The 14,954-nt window shown below is 43.2% G+C and overlaps 1 protein-coding gene across 11 annotated transcripts in view; it reads left to right on the forward strand.

Annotated features, from left to right (window-relative positions):
- The window catches only part of GHR (growth hormone receptor), a 1,023,550-nt gene that overhangs the window by 460,404 nt on the left and 548,192 nt on the right, over nucleotides 1–14,954 (forward strand). Inside the window, exon 1 of one of the 11 annotated variants that reach the window (XM_078675026.1) lies at nucleotides 1,037–1,321. The exons of the other annotated variants lie outside the window; for them this stretch is intronic. The gene's annotated coding sequence lies outside the window, so the exon portion shown is untranslated. Of the gene's footprint in view, nucleotides 1–1,036; nucleotides 1,322–14,954 lie in introns of those variants that run through there. 11 annotated transcript variants of the gene reach the window in all.

Consider the following 14,954-nt stretch of genomic DNA (forward strand, 5'->3'; position numbering starts at 1 on the left):
TAAGTAGAGATCTCGGTACGCTATTCACAGACTGCACTTCTAAAGTTACTACAGCCAGAAATGACTCGCAACCGTTCATAAATATACTCCAGCTCAGACCTGGAGTAATAGCAGCACCACACATCGCCAACCACTGCTACTGTAACACTGACCTATAGAAAATACTAGCGGTAGGGACTTAAAATATAACTCAATAGGAAAGAATGTTAAAATTAATGAATTCATTCTATCTTTTTAAAAATATATATCAATTTAATGTAACATTTAACAAATATGCATGATGAATATTTTATTTTAAAATATTTGCATAACTTTTATTTAATTTAAAAATAAATTTTTAAAAACAATAATTACATTAATTTTCATAGTTGTATATGTAACTGTTGGTAACTTTGAGTGCATAACGTATAACAAGATTTTACTTCCCAGTATTTTTAAAAATAAGTCGTTAGAAGAAAGAAATTATTGCTAAATTAAGCTAATAGTGCTATAGCATTTTTTTTTATTTTGTTCTAAATTTAAATTAAATATATAAATTAATTTTCATTATGATTTATCATAAAACTATTTCTGCTTATTTGTTTTTACAAAGTTTATTAAACTGCTTTTTTTTGTTTTTACTTTTCCATGTACTTTACCATAGGGCGGGTTGTGGAGACCTCCATTTGTGTGTTAATAGCAATAACGTTTCACCTGTAAATTCGGCCCCAACCCCTGAATTCATGGATTGTAGACATAAAGGTCTACACTTCATAATAAAAGTACACTTGTAAATTGTGTCTAGCCTATGTAATAACTTTACTAAAGTGTAAGAATGTAGATTTACTGACGTGTACGTTTTTATTATGAACATCGTGAGTTAAAGTGAGGTCCCTGTGTATGACGCTGGACTGCGCAGCACAGTAGCTGACTGGGTGGGAAGTGAGTAATAGCTACGGGAAGAGGCAGAATTTAAATGCAATGCAGAGATGCCTTGACCCATGGTGGCAGGTGGAAAATCCCCTTATCAGTCAGGGCACTCTAGCCTTTCAACAGAGTAATTACAGGCAAGGGAACGACTGAATACACAGCGGAAAGCAGAAGCCGGGAATGAGGCTATTTTGATATGTCCTAATGCGGTTTCATTCAGTCCTGCGGTCGCGACAGTGACGACTGAGAGGAAAGGTGTACTGAGCACTTTGGAATGTTGCAGTTTTGATGCCTCTGTCATTTTTGTTGGCAGGTGGCCCAGAGACGGCCTGACGATAGTTGGAGCTGAAGAGCACAACTCAACAGGTGAAGTAGCAACAACTCAACACTCTTCAGCAGTATTAATCAAACGGTGAGGAGCGGATGCATAATGGGTTCTGAAGCTAGTTTGCCTTCTCAGGGGGTTAACATAAGTTGGACTGTTTATTGTTTAGATGTTCCAAATGAGAAAAGAGAAGGCAGTCTGGATTGGCTATTATTGGCTATGTGTTTACAATTTTCAGCAAGAGTGGGAGGTTGAGCTCCTTTAACTAGTGTACTAGACACCATTTTTTAGGGCAGGGGATCCCCGGAGTGTGTTTGCAGAGGTGGCCTATCTAGTGGTGGGTCCGGCTTGCGGCCCCCTTCAGGGTGCTCTGCCTTCTGCCACAATGGCTTTAGCTTAACTTCTCATCGGTGCAGATTGCTGGACCCCCCATTCTGGACTCCCTTGAGGTGTTGACGCCGTAGTTCGGTAAAGACTTAAGGAAAAATATATCTGCAAATACTTAGGATACATTTTCTGTAGAAAGGAGGACTAGTTACTCAAATGAAACGATATTGATTTCACAAAAGATCTGCCAGAAATAGACTGCCTGTAAAGATAATCAGGGTCAAAAACATTGTATGACAACTACGAAATTAGGCAAAGAGAACTCTAACTTAAAATGTCCAACTGTGCTTTCAGGACAAAACAGGGCGATATATAATAAGGACCCTGCTCTGAATAATATTGGTGCCCACGCTGTGGTATCAGATAATGAACTCGAGACTTCTTTTTTGCCGTTCAGGTGCCAACATTGCAATCAATGGATGGTGATGAAATTCAGAATAGGTGCAGTGTTGGGCCACCAGTTGATAGTACTTCGACTAAGGTGGCTAGGTGTAAAAGCAGCCTCGAAGCAACAGTGGGAAAAGAACATCAACCCCTAGCCGCAGTGGCAACAACCAATGCACTGCGACAGTTAAGCCAGGAAGGTTCAAGGTCAGACCAAGTAGCATCTATGATGTATCTGAAGACACCATAACCTATTTCTGCACGACCTACACAAGCCACAAGGCCATCTTCTTTGGATCAAACAGCAGTGCTGCATGCCATACCCAATAGAGATCTTAACCCCAACAATTTAATCCACGAGGAGACATTGATATCTGTGAGCAACGTATCCATCAGCTCCAGCAGCCTCCATGACGTTCCCATTTTGAACGCTATTAATAAAAGAATAAAGGAATTAAAGTTCCAAATCTACAGACTCTGTTTAATATATGAGTAACATCATTTAATCGTCACAGCCACAAGCATCAGAAATCAGTTGACATGTGCTATTCTCCATCAATAGAAATGTTACTACATCAAAAATTATCGCATATTTGTAAATTGAGGACTGCCCAAACCCACGCTAAAATGGAAGTTAAGGAGCAACTGTGTATCATAAATGGCAACTTGATACAATGCAATGTACATATGAAACAAGCGGAACAAAGGATTTCTCACCTTGAAGACGGCAGTAAGCAACTAGATATGTGGGCAGTAAGATCCAAAGGTAAACTAAATAAGATCAAAGCTAAGCTGGAAGAAATGGAAGATCGAGCATGTTGCTCGAATCTTCACTTTGTGGGCATACTGGAAGGTTGGGAGGATTGTCAAATTGTTAACAATATGATATCTAATATGATCAAGGCATATGCAGCTCCCTAATTTCCCCATTAAAGACCAGGACCTTACAATCATGCGTGCTCACCGAGTTCCTGTCACTGTGTCTCCAAATGCAAAGTGTCCTTGATCATGGTTAATTTAAAAGATGATTGCATTACAGAGCAGATTCTAACAGAAGCATTATAAGCAAAAGCCTTCCAAACAACAGATAATTATTAGTTTCAGGTTTTTTTCCTGTTTGTCATTTGCTACTTCCCGGAGGCACAAAGAGCTCGTCTGTAATTGAGCTGTTCAGGAAAGTTAGTGCCCAGGCAGACTTAGTCCAACAGCCAATACTGAATTTCATCCACAATGGACATTTTTTTCGCTGTCGTACTCCTTGTCTAAGAGTAAGGCAGATATTTTAGCCAGTGCCTTCTCTGATCACTCAGCTCCTACAATTTAACTGAGTTTAGAAGACCCTAGTACAATTCGGCCCAGATGGTGTTTGGACAAGTCTTTGTTAAAAAGTGAGATTTGGGTTGCGAACATGGCATATTATAGTAGATGAATTTCTGGAGTGATACTTTGGTACTGCCAATCCCTTTTCTGTATGGGGTGCTTTGAAGGCCTTTAATAAGCTTTAAGCTATTTCTTCCAAAGCACAGGTTATTAAACAAAGAAAAGTGACAACCATTCATCTGCAGTCTGCTGTAGACACTGCAGCTTGACCTGTCATCACATCTAATACTTATGCTGCCAGAGTTAAGTTAAGTCAAGCTTGGCAAAGTTTAAAAGATAATTTCACAACTGTGGAAATAGTGAATCAAAACAATCTGCTTTCAGAAAAGCTATGAGGAAAGTGAGCATGTAAGCTGTTACTTAGTATGGTCAATAAAGAAAAAGAGGAATAACAACAGCATTAAGTCTATTTTTGATTCTGCAGAAAACAAAGTGGTTTCGCAACCAGATTGAATCAGCGAAGTAAATCTCGGACATTCTTCATAGCTTTACTCTACAATAGACGAACGCGCTCTTGAAAGTATTAATAACATTTTGTAATCCATGCAGATGCCATCTTAATCAGCAGAGTCACAAAGAGTTACCCATTACTTTCGCCGAGGTAGTCTTAGCAATTGAAGCCTCTCTGAATGCAAAGGCATGCAGGAATGATGATTGACAGCTAAATAAATTAGCCGTATCAAACTGGGAAATGGAGTGATGTTCCAAACTAGAAAGTTTTGTGCAAGCCAGAACAGTAATTTTCTGGTATCAACTAGCAAATAAGCTTCCATCAACAGCTCATAAACTATGGTTTAGCTAAGACAAATTCGACAAATTCGAATTTTTCTTATTGAGAGTGGAATGGAGCCTTCCCCAGGAGCACAAAGCATAAGCAAAGCTCATTTCATATCCAGTTTAATGGGTATAGGTAATTGGTCTTGCTTATTACATCAGAAATTTGCAGAGGAAGCAAAACTGTCTTTGTTAAGTACTATTGCTGCCTCCATAAATTGTACAATTGATTGAAAGCAATGGGGATTTTATAACAAAAGTTGCAGTAAAGCTATTTGTGCTGTTAATTTCACAAGAATAAATTTTTTTTAGTAAATGGATGCTATATTGTACTCCGCAGCTTATTCACAAAATGTATCTTGCAGACTCAGCAGCATGTTTCATGTGCAATAAGGCTAATTGTGACTGGCTGCATATATGCTTCACCTGCCCTTGTCTCTGCGACTTGTGTGACCAGGTGTTCAGGTTTTTTCCCTGACCGCTTCCATTAACAATACAATCAGATCCCTATGGGGCTCTATTTGGAATGATCTCCCAATCAATTAATATCTCTGTAAGACAGCAACAGTTTGTATTTGTTGCTTCGTTGCTAAATCACTAATCCCATAGAAATGGAGCTCTATTGAGGTACCGGATTTTAGCCAATGGTAAATAAGATCAAGCGGGTAAAGTGGTATGAGAGCCTCAACGTGGCAAGAACGAGCTTGTTGAAATAATTTGTAAAGATATGGAAATAGTTGCCCAAATCCTGTATTCTGCGGTCTGGGATGGAGCGCACGATGATATTTATGATATAATATGAAGTGCAAATTTAATGAGTACCTGTTAATAAAACTGTGGACCATGGTGTTGTTACATATTGATCGTAATTTGCATTGTGGTTGTTAGAACTGGGGGTCTCTAGTTGGCAGAGGTAGGTACCACTGTCCAAATAGGGACCCTTGCTTCTAGTCAGGGCAAGGAGATAACCCTCTGAGATAACCCCTGCTCACCCTCTAGGTAGCTTGGCACGAGCAGTCTAGGCTAACCAGAGGCAATGCGTAAAATATTTGTACCAACACTCACAGTAACACAGTGAAAACACCACAAACTGACTCCACAACAGTTTAGAAAAATAAAGGTATTTAATCTAAACAACACAAGACCAAAACGACAAAAAACCAACATGCACAGTTCAAGAATATGGTTTCAAAAGAGTTGTTAAGGTTGCGTTAAAATTCTTTAGGTTGCGATGGAATAATCCACAGATGCGTGAAAAGTTCACAGTTGCGTCACGTTTACTCACAGTACCTTTTAGTTGCAACAAAGTTCCAAAACCAGAAGCGGGTGCGGTGGAAAACAAGCAATGCGTTGCTCCTGAGACCCTGGGGTGGCGATGCGACAGCCCCGCTGCAGCAGCGGGCGTGTTGCGACGAATCTGGTCTGTATGGGGAGGAAGGCCACTTGTATGGATTCCGGTGCGTAGGTTCCGTAGGAAGTTTGTTCTCGCAAAAGGCACGATGCGACGATCTCGTAGGGGCTGCGACAATCTCCGGGGCGACGATGCGCGGTCCACCGGTGATCCTCTCTCTCGCAGCTCCTCGATGCGATGGTTCTGCGACGATGCTCGCAGCGACGTGATGCGGTCCGCAAGCAAGCGGTGCGGCGATCTCACCCAGTGACGACAGGCTCTGCGACGACACTCGCAGCGATGTTCGACTTTCCCGCACCGGTCTGGTGCGTCCCGCAAACGAAGTATGCGACGGCTCTGGCAGCGGCAACAGACGCTGCGACGATCTCGACCTTCGTAGTGGCGGGGAATCTTCTCGCACTGTCGGGGATGCACTCCGCAAGCGAGCGATGCGACACTTTTCAATTGCAAAAGTCTCTGAAGCTTAGTTTCAAACTTCCCAGCACAGGTACAACTTCCAGAGGCCCCACAACTGGATCAAGCACTCTAGGAAGGACAGAACTCTCTCAGCAGAGTTCAGGGAAGCTGGGGGTGAAGTCCTTTTGTTCCTGGGACTTCAGAACAGGGAGCCAGCTCTTCTCAGGCCCTTGGAGATTCCTTCAAGACAGGGGACACAGCACACTAGCAAAGTCCTTCCCCTCTCCTTGGCAGCAAAGCAACAGCAGGTCAGTCCAGCAGAGCAACAGTCGAGTCAAGTCAAGTTAAAATTTGTATAGCGCACTACTCACCCAGAGGGTCTCCAGGCGCTTGAGGGAGGGGGGAGCTCTACTTATCCAAGTTTTTAGTTGTTTTCTGAAGGAGAGGTGGTTCTGTGTGAGGCGGAGGTGGGTGGGAAGGGAATTCCAGGTCTTGGCCGCTAAGTAGGAGAAGGATCTTCCTCCCATGGTGGATCTTTGGATGCGTGGAATTGCGGCGAGGGCTTGGTTGGACGATCTAAGTTGGCGGGTGGGGGTGTAGAAGGACAGGCGCGTGTTGAGGTATTCGGGTCCTAGGTCGTAGAGGACTTTGTGTGCGTGGGTGAGGAGGCGGAATGTTATTCTCTTGTTGACGGGGAGCCAGTGGAGGTCTTTCAGGTGATCGGAAATGTGAGCTTGGCGGGGGATGTCTAGGATGAGTCTGGCTGAGGCATTTTGGATGCGTTGGAGTTTTTTCTGTAGTTTGGCTGTGGTGCCGGCGTAAAGGGTGTTTCCATAGTCCAGTCGGCTTGTGACCAGTGTATGGGTGACCGTCTTTCTTGTTTCGGTGGGGATCCAGCGGAAGATTTTTTTGAGCATACGTAGGATGTTGAAGCATGATGATGAGACGGCGTTGACTTGTCTGGTCATTGATAGGGTGGAGTCCAGGATGAAGCCCAGGTTACGTGCGTGGTTCGTTGGTATGGGTGCGGTTCCCAGGGCCGGTGGCCACCATGAGTCGTCCCAGGCGGAGGGGGAAGATCCTAAGATGAGGACTTCCGTTTTGTCTGAGTTTAGTTTTAAACGGCTGTACTTCATCCACTCGGCTACTTCTTTCATCCCTTCGTGTAGGTTGGTTTTGGCGGTGTTTGGGTCTTTGGTGAGGGATAGGATCAGCTGAGTGTCGTCTGCGTAAGAGATAATGTTGAGGTTGTGTTGGCGCGCAATGGATGTGAGGGGACTCATGTATACGTTGAAGAGGGTGGGACTGAGTGAAGATCCTTGGGGTACGCCGCAGATGACTTCGGTGGCCTCTGATCTAAAAGGGGGGAGGCGGACTCTCTGGGTTCTTCCGGAGAGGAACGAGATTATCCAGTCCAAGGCTTTTCCTTGTATTCCGACGTTGCTGAGGCGTTGTATAAGGGTGCTATGACAGACTGTGTCGAAGGCTGCGGAGAGGTCAAGTAGGATGAGGGCAGCTGTTTCTCCGTTGTCCAGTAGAGTTCAAAATGTCGTCTGTTGCTGCGATGAGGGCGGTCTCGGTGCTGTGTTTGGCTCGGAAGCCGTACTGTGAAGGGTCTAGGGATTTGTTGGATTCGAGGAAGGTGGCGAGTTGACTGTTGACGGCTTTCTCAGTGACTTTGGCAGGGAATGGAAGGAGCGAAATGGGGCGGTAGTTCTTAAGTTCGGTGGGGTCTGCTGTAGGTTTCTTCAGGAGGGCGCTGAGTTCGGCGTGTTTCCAGCTTTCCGGGAAGGTGGCGGAGTTGAGGGAGCAGTTGATGACGTCTCGGAGATGGGGTGCGATAATGGAGTCTGCTTTGTTGGAAATGTGGTGGGGACACGGGTCGGTTGGCGATCCTGAGTGGATGGTGTTCATTAGGCGGATGGTGTCTTCAGTGGTGATTGGGTTCCAGGCGCAAAGGTTGTTGGGGGGGGGGTTTAGTTTGGAGGTAAATGGGGTGGGCTAGTTTCCAAAGCTGTTATGAATGTCAGCGATTTTGTTGTGGAAGAACGAGGCTAGAGAGTCGCAGAGGTCTTGGGAGGGAGTGATGTTGTTGGTGCCGGCGGTGGGGTTGGTAAACTCTTTGACGATGTTGAATAGTTCTTTGCTGTTGTGGGTGTTGTTGTCGAGTCGATCCTTGAATGCTGATTTCTTGGTGGATCGGATCAGTTGGTGGTGTTTGCGGGTGGCGTTCTTGAGGGTGGTCAGGTTGTCAGTGGTTGGGTTTTTTCGCCAGGCTTTCTCGAGGGTGCGACAGATCTTCTTGGATTTCTTAATGTCATCATTGAACTAGGGGGCTTTTTTGCTGCCATGCTTGATTTGATGGTTTTTCAAGGGTGCTAATTCGTCAGCGCTGTGGGTGATCCATTGTGTGAGGTTGGTGGCTGCTTGGTTTGGGTCCGATGATTTTGCAGGAGGGTTTTGGTGAAGCGATGTGAAGAGCTGGTCGGTGGTAATTTTATTCCAGTTTCTCCGGGGAAATGGTTGTGGGTGGTTGTGGGTCGTGGTCTTTTTGTAGTTGAAGTGCACACAGCTGTGGTCCGTCCAATGGAGAGCTGTGGTGTGATTAAAGGAGATGTGCTTGCTGGAGGTGAAGATTGGGTCGAGCGTGTGCCCGGCGAAGTGGGTGGAGGTGTCAACAAGTTGTTTGAGTCCGAGATTGGCGAGGTTGTCTAAAAGGGTGGTGGTGTTGTTGTCATTGATCTTTTCCAGGTGGAAGTTGAGGTCTCCCAGTAGAATGTAGTCCTCGGAGGGGAGGGCGTGAGGGCTGATGAAGTCTGTGAGGTCTTCGCTGAATTGTGTGTGGGGTCCGGGTGGTCTGTAGATGAGGGTGCCTCTGAGTGTGGTCTTAGGGTCGGTGTGAATCTGGAAGTGAAGGTGTTCGGCGGTTGTGAGGATGTCATCGGAACTGGTCGTGATGCGGATGGTGTTCTTATGAACGATGGCGATTCCTCCTCCTGTTTGGTTGATGCGGTCCTTTCGGATGATCTTGTAGCTGTCCGGGATGGCTATGGCGATGTCGGGCGCTGATGAGGCGTTCATCCAGGTTTCTGTAAGAAAGGCGACGTCCGGCGATGTGGTGTCGAGTAGGTTCCAAAGTTCAATGGCGTGTCTGTGGATCGAGCGGGTGTTGAGTAGGATGCACTTCAGGTGGTTAGTGTCAGATCTCTGTTTGGAGTCTGTGGATTTGGTGTGGGTCCTTATGCAGTCGAACTTGCAGGAGTGGCAGGAGAAGGATCCAACAGCAGGACAGTCTTCCTTCTTCAGTTTCAGCTTTCTCCTTGGCAGAGGTTCCTTTTTGATTCCAGGATGATCTAATTTTCTGTTGTCAGGGGTCCTGTACTTATACCCCTAAAGTCTTTGGGCCAGATGTAGGAGCCCTAATACCGGTCGGTAACGGCCGAAATCGGCCTGTACCGACCGGTATTAGGGTTTTCTGATGTAGGGGCCTATATTTTACCGATTCTGTAAATTTACCTAATCGATAAATTTACAGAATCGGTAAAATACCAAATCTGTATATTTACCGATTCGGTAAATCCACATGTAACTGACACTCCTAAGAGTGCCACAGGCCCTTAAGAGTCGGTATTTTACCACCTAATCCTATTGGGTGGTAAAATACCGAATTCAGGTGTGCATGCACATCTGTGCAATGTGACACACATATGTGTGCCACATGTCACACAAGCCTGTACTTGGGGTGCTAGAGGGTGTCAAAGTGACACCCCCTGCACCCTTGCAGGATTCGTTATTTACCGATTCGGTAAATACCGAATCGTATTGCCCATTGATTCCTATGGGCTTCAAGGCCCATAGGAATCACTGGGCAATACCGATTCGGTATTTACCGAATCGGTAAATACCGAATGTTACAGATTCGGTAATTCAAAATAAAAAATTACCTACATCTCCCTCCTTCTAATTTACCGATTCATAAATACCGAATTGGTAAAATTCGGTATTTATGAGTCGGTAAATTTGAGTTACCTAGATCTAGCCCTTTGTTCTCTCTGTGCATGTGGGCCCTGAGCCCGGTCTGAACCATTTCTGGGTGTTTCCTGAGTACTTTGTTTTGTTGGCTTCTTCTTTCCTTTCAGAGTGAGGAGCAGGGTCGTCTGCCGCCCAGCAGGAGGTGGAGCCAGCATTGTGGAAGGCAGGCACAGCCCTATTAAGGCCCAGGTGCTAACTCCTCCGACCACTCCAGTTGCAAATGCAGTCATTCAGCCTAGGGCTGACTCAGCCAGCCTCCTGGGGAATCCCCAGCCCCTGTCACTCTCAAACCAGACAGTCAATACACAAACAGGCCCAGGCACACAGAAGGGTCAGACAAGAGAACAGCAACTTTCTAAAAATGCTGTTCTCAAACACAGGATTTAAAAACAACATTTCCTAAAAGATGTGTTATTAAATTCTGAGTTCAGGGATACTAGATACTTATGTACTATCTTGTTCCTATGGGAAGAAATACTGGAAGCCACTGTAGCCAGCATCCCCCATGTTAATCTATGGAGCAAGATAGCCTTACAATAGTGAAAAACGAAAATGGCTGCCATTCACTACCAGAGCATGTCACCTGCACTAGTACATGCTCTACCTTTTACCTACACTGCACCCTGCCCAGGGGGGTACCTTGGGCCTTCCATAGGGGTGACTGATGTGTACAAAAAGGAAAGGGTTAGGCCTGGTCAGTGGGGACACTGACCAGGAGGACATGGCAGTTTCTAAACTGCACACAGGCACTGCAGTGGCAGGCCTTAGACACTATTTTAGAGCTATTCCTGTGGGTGGCACAATCAGTGCTGCAGGCCCACTAGTAGCATTTGTCATCACCAGCCCTGGCACATCCAGTGCACTTTACTAGGGACTTCATGGTGACACAAATATGCCAAACATGTATATCTAATCAGAATAACAATTTACATAGGGAGCACTTACACTCTGGCACTCTTCAGCAGTGGCAGAGTGTCCAAAGCATCTAAACCAGCAAAAACGAAATCCAGCACAGCATCAAAAATACAGGAGGCAGAGGCAAAATGATAGGGGGAAACCACGCCAAAGATGCCAGGTCTAACAGTGGTATATATTGTTCCCTCCTTTATGAGTTATGTAATATTTTGAGCATTTTATATTGCAATATGAATACAATAGAATATATGCACATATTGTGTATTTTATATAATATGACTTTTGTGCTTTTTCAATTAAAATGATTTTTTTTTAAACCAAAAAGCTCAAATAAATGTTATCTTCCATGTACAGTGTGTCTTTATATGTTCAAAACTGCCATAGTTTGTAAACATGAGCCACCTTTTTAGCTTTCGAATTCACTAATAGGGGCCACATTTGTTTTGGCCCCAGGCCAACAGAGTTTGTGTTTCAGTCCAACCCTGCCTCCAGCTATAGGAATGCAGGCAATATTCTTTCAATTGTCTGTGGAAGCTGTCCTCACTTCGTCCAAGTTACTCATTTCAGTATTTGGGTCTCCACCCTCCAGGCACAAGCATGCAAGCAATACACTTCCACTGTCTGCTCTTTTAATTAATACTGTGAGTCAAAATTTAAGAGTGAACATCGGAAGACATTTGTTCCAGGCTTTCATTGTCTGCATTGTTTACTCTCTATATTATACCATGTTGCTATGATCATGAGGTTACTACCTCCTTCGAGTGTAGCCTAAAGCTCTTCATAGTTCCCTATATATGCTTCTATCCATTATCTTATCCTTCCTACCTCCGAGCTGATTAGCTGTCATTGCTGAAGCAGTGGCCTAGCAGTAGTCCAACAGGGGATAGACTGTCGGAATACTTAATGTAACACTATCTCCCTGAGCGCTGCCTAATTTAAGTCACATGTATCTTTGCCTTTAATATTGTATTTCTGCATACTGGCCTCGTTTGGTTATACAATTTCAAAAAGAAATCATAACCTCTCCTTTGAAACTAATACCTACAACCTAAAAATACTTAATGTATTCTACTCATCTGCATGAACTCTCCCTCTCAGACCCCACCAATGATCACACCTAACTCCTGTTAATTTAATCTACAAATTCACAGAATGTCTTCCTTGAGAGCACAATATTGATCTCAATAGCTGATCATAACTAGACTAACCACTAACCTTGGTTTGTGAAGCAAAGTGATGCCCGGCATAAAACACTTCAAAGCCTTGTCAAGTGTAGTAATTGCTTCATAAATGCATTTACAGTTACAATAATCCCCTTAGTTCTTTTAAGGTTGATTCTCAACTATTGCAGCTGAGTTTGAGTTCAACTGTGGCTCTGAGTAAGGTCCTGTAAATGTTAATGGTGTAATTTACTTTTCAATAATGAAAAGTTGACTTTTAACTTAAAAAAAGAACTTCTGAAGATTTTCAGCCAACCATTTCATGTTTTTACGTAAATGCTAAACACATACTGGCATACATTTGTGAATTATTTTATTTTCATGCTTTCATATTTAAGCACAAATCTAGCCAAAAGTGGCATACATCCAAACAGCATCACTCCACTGCACACAGCAGATTTGCAGTTCAGCATTAATTTCAGTCAGCCTAATACGTTTCGGCAAGAGTGTGTTTCTCAAGTGCAAAATGACTGGAGCTAATTTGTAGGCATGTTTCCTCACTCCTATTGGAGGGAACATTGATATATATATATAATATATATATATATATATACATATTGAAAAAGCAAAGGTTACAGGGACATTATAGTTAGGTTGATGTTTTATCAACACAAAACCATAGAAATTCAGCAGTTATAGTATTAGTTATACTTATGTTAAGAAACTATAACTTGTGGCCTAAAGTTACTTAACAGCATGACTTATAGTATAACTGCTGAATTTCTATGGTTTTGTGTGGGTAAAATGGCAACCTAACTCTAAAGTCTCTGTAACCTTTGGGTTTTTTTTCAGAGGATTTTTTTTACATAAAGTAATAGCGGTTGAGGTATGTTTTTTCTCCCAATTGTGCTTCGAATATGCAGGTACCCCCATGGAGGATCTGCATCCCTAGATATATATATACATTTCTTGCTTTAATAACTCTCAAACTACTGAACAGATTTACACAAAATTACAAAAAGGTCTCTTAAGTTAAGATCTAAGTTTCCGCAAAATTTAGTGTAATTCCTTTCAGCGATTCAGGCTATAGTTGTGTCTAAAAACTGCAAAATCTCAATAGACATTGCATGGGGAAAAATATTTTAGGAACCCCCTAATTTTCTCGGCTCCTGTCATGAATCACCCTGACACTTTCTAGGCAGCAGCTCAACTGACTTGCGTACTAGTTTTGAAAATTTCGAATTAAACACATCAAACGAATGTGCCAACCTGAAACTTTCCAACTAAGAACACAACACATGGAAAACAAACTGTGCAAAGGCACAGACCTGATTAGAAACAAACTAATGTTCAAGCATAGAAATCCTTTGTTTGTACATAACAAATCTGATTGATATTACATTTGTAAAGAGCGTGATAACACCAGGTAGGTGTCCTGACGCTAAGGAAAATGTACATAAATCCACAAATGGAGTGAATAGGTACGCTTTTACTAGCTTCCAGAATTCAAAACCGAGAGGGCAAGGAGCTAAAAGAAATTGGACGGGGATTCCAGACCTTGGCTATGAGGACTGCTAGTTATCTGCCGCCTTGCCTTAGAGTAGAGCATGAGTTGAGACAAGTGAAGGGGTCCATAAGAGAGGTATTAAGTGAAGAGATTCTCAATGAACGTAGGACTAGTGGTGTAAAAAGCACAGTAGCAATAGTCCAAGAGACAGCCTTTGGAGATAGCAAAGTTCAGAGAACATAGAAAAGGGACGGTGTGGCAATGTTTCTTTAAACCCCGGAAAAGACCCGGCCGCCATATCTTGACTGATCTGGAAGCGATTTAGAATGTGTTTAGGAAGATTGAGAAAAAGTGAATTATAGTATGTTGCGATGAGAAGGCCCCCATGAATACAGAACACCGGTGACTCTTTGCAATAAGATTTGTTGGAGAACACAACCTGGTGTCGATTTGCTCCAAGGAGACCAGAGTAACTGACCACCTTGGAACCTACACACCTCACGTCTACGAATATCATCATAACACCTAAGTTCCATCATAACACAGTCTCTGGATGTATTTGGCATAATAGTTTGAGGGCTTTGGGCCCTCTTATGTTATGCTCAAAGCTCGTTTAGGGGTAGATAACAGCTTGTGGAATGCTAGAAGACAAATCAACAGTTTGTTCTAAGCATGCAAGAAACAATCAATGTACATTTAATTCGATCATTTGGCGGCGAAGTTGTCACCAGGCATAATCTGTCTAGAAAAGACCCTATAAGAGTACTTCATAGAAGGGTTTTGGTTCCGCCCACATGTTGATAGCCAGGAGTACATGTTTTGATTGGATAGAACTTGTGTGTGTACACAGAAAAAATTGTCACATGACATTGTAATTCTGTTAAAATATCTTAGATAACTAGATACTTTATTATGTTTGTTTTACTATAATAGCACAGAAGCTCAGTTGGAAGGAGGCAGTCATGAGGAATGTATTGCAGTGTCAGCACCCTCTCCTTCGTCCTTAGATTAAACATGCAGTTTTGTGTTTGAGAACAGTGTGGGATGCCACAGGGCTTCACTAAGCAACATGGATATTAGCTCTTACTTGATGGTACAACTTCCATCTTATCGTATGTGTTACACAAAAAGTATTTTTAGAGTACTGATGAGAGGGGCTTAAGTTCCACCCACCTGTTAATTACCCTGAGTACGGTATTTGATTGTGCTGAATGTGTGTGCTTCCATTCAAAAAGACTGATTTTATTTCACATTTTGGCATGTTGCAAAGCTTACACTAGATACAGCAAGACCAACTTGGGTATGTGGCAAGCCATTTATTATGGACTATAGGTCTGAACTGTTTATTATGATAAAGGCAGTACGTTCTATGTA

This window comes from Lissotriton helveticus, chromosome 2_1, assembly GCF_964261635.1.
Source record: "Lissotriton helveticus chromosome 2_1, aLisHel1.1, whole genome shotgun sequence".
NCBI classification, from domain to species: domain Eukaryota; kingdom Metazoa; phylum Chordata; class Amphibia; order Caudata; family Salamandridae; genus Lissotriton; species Lissotriton helveticus.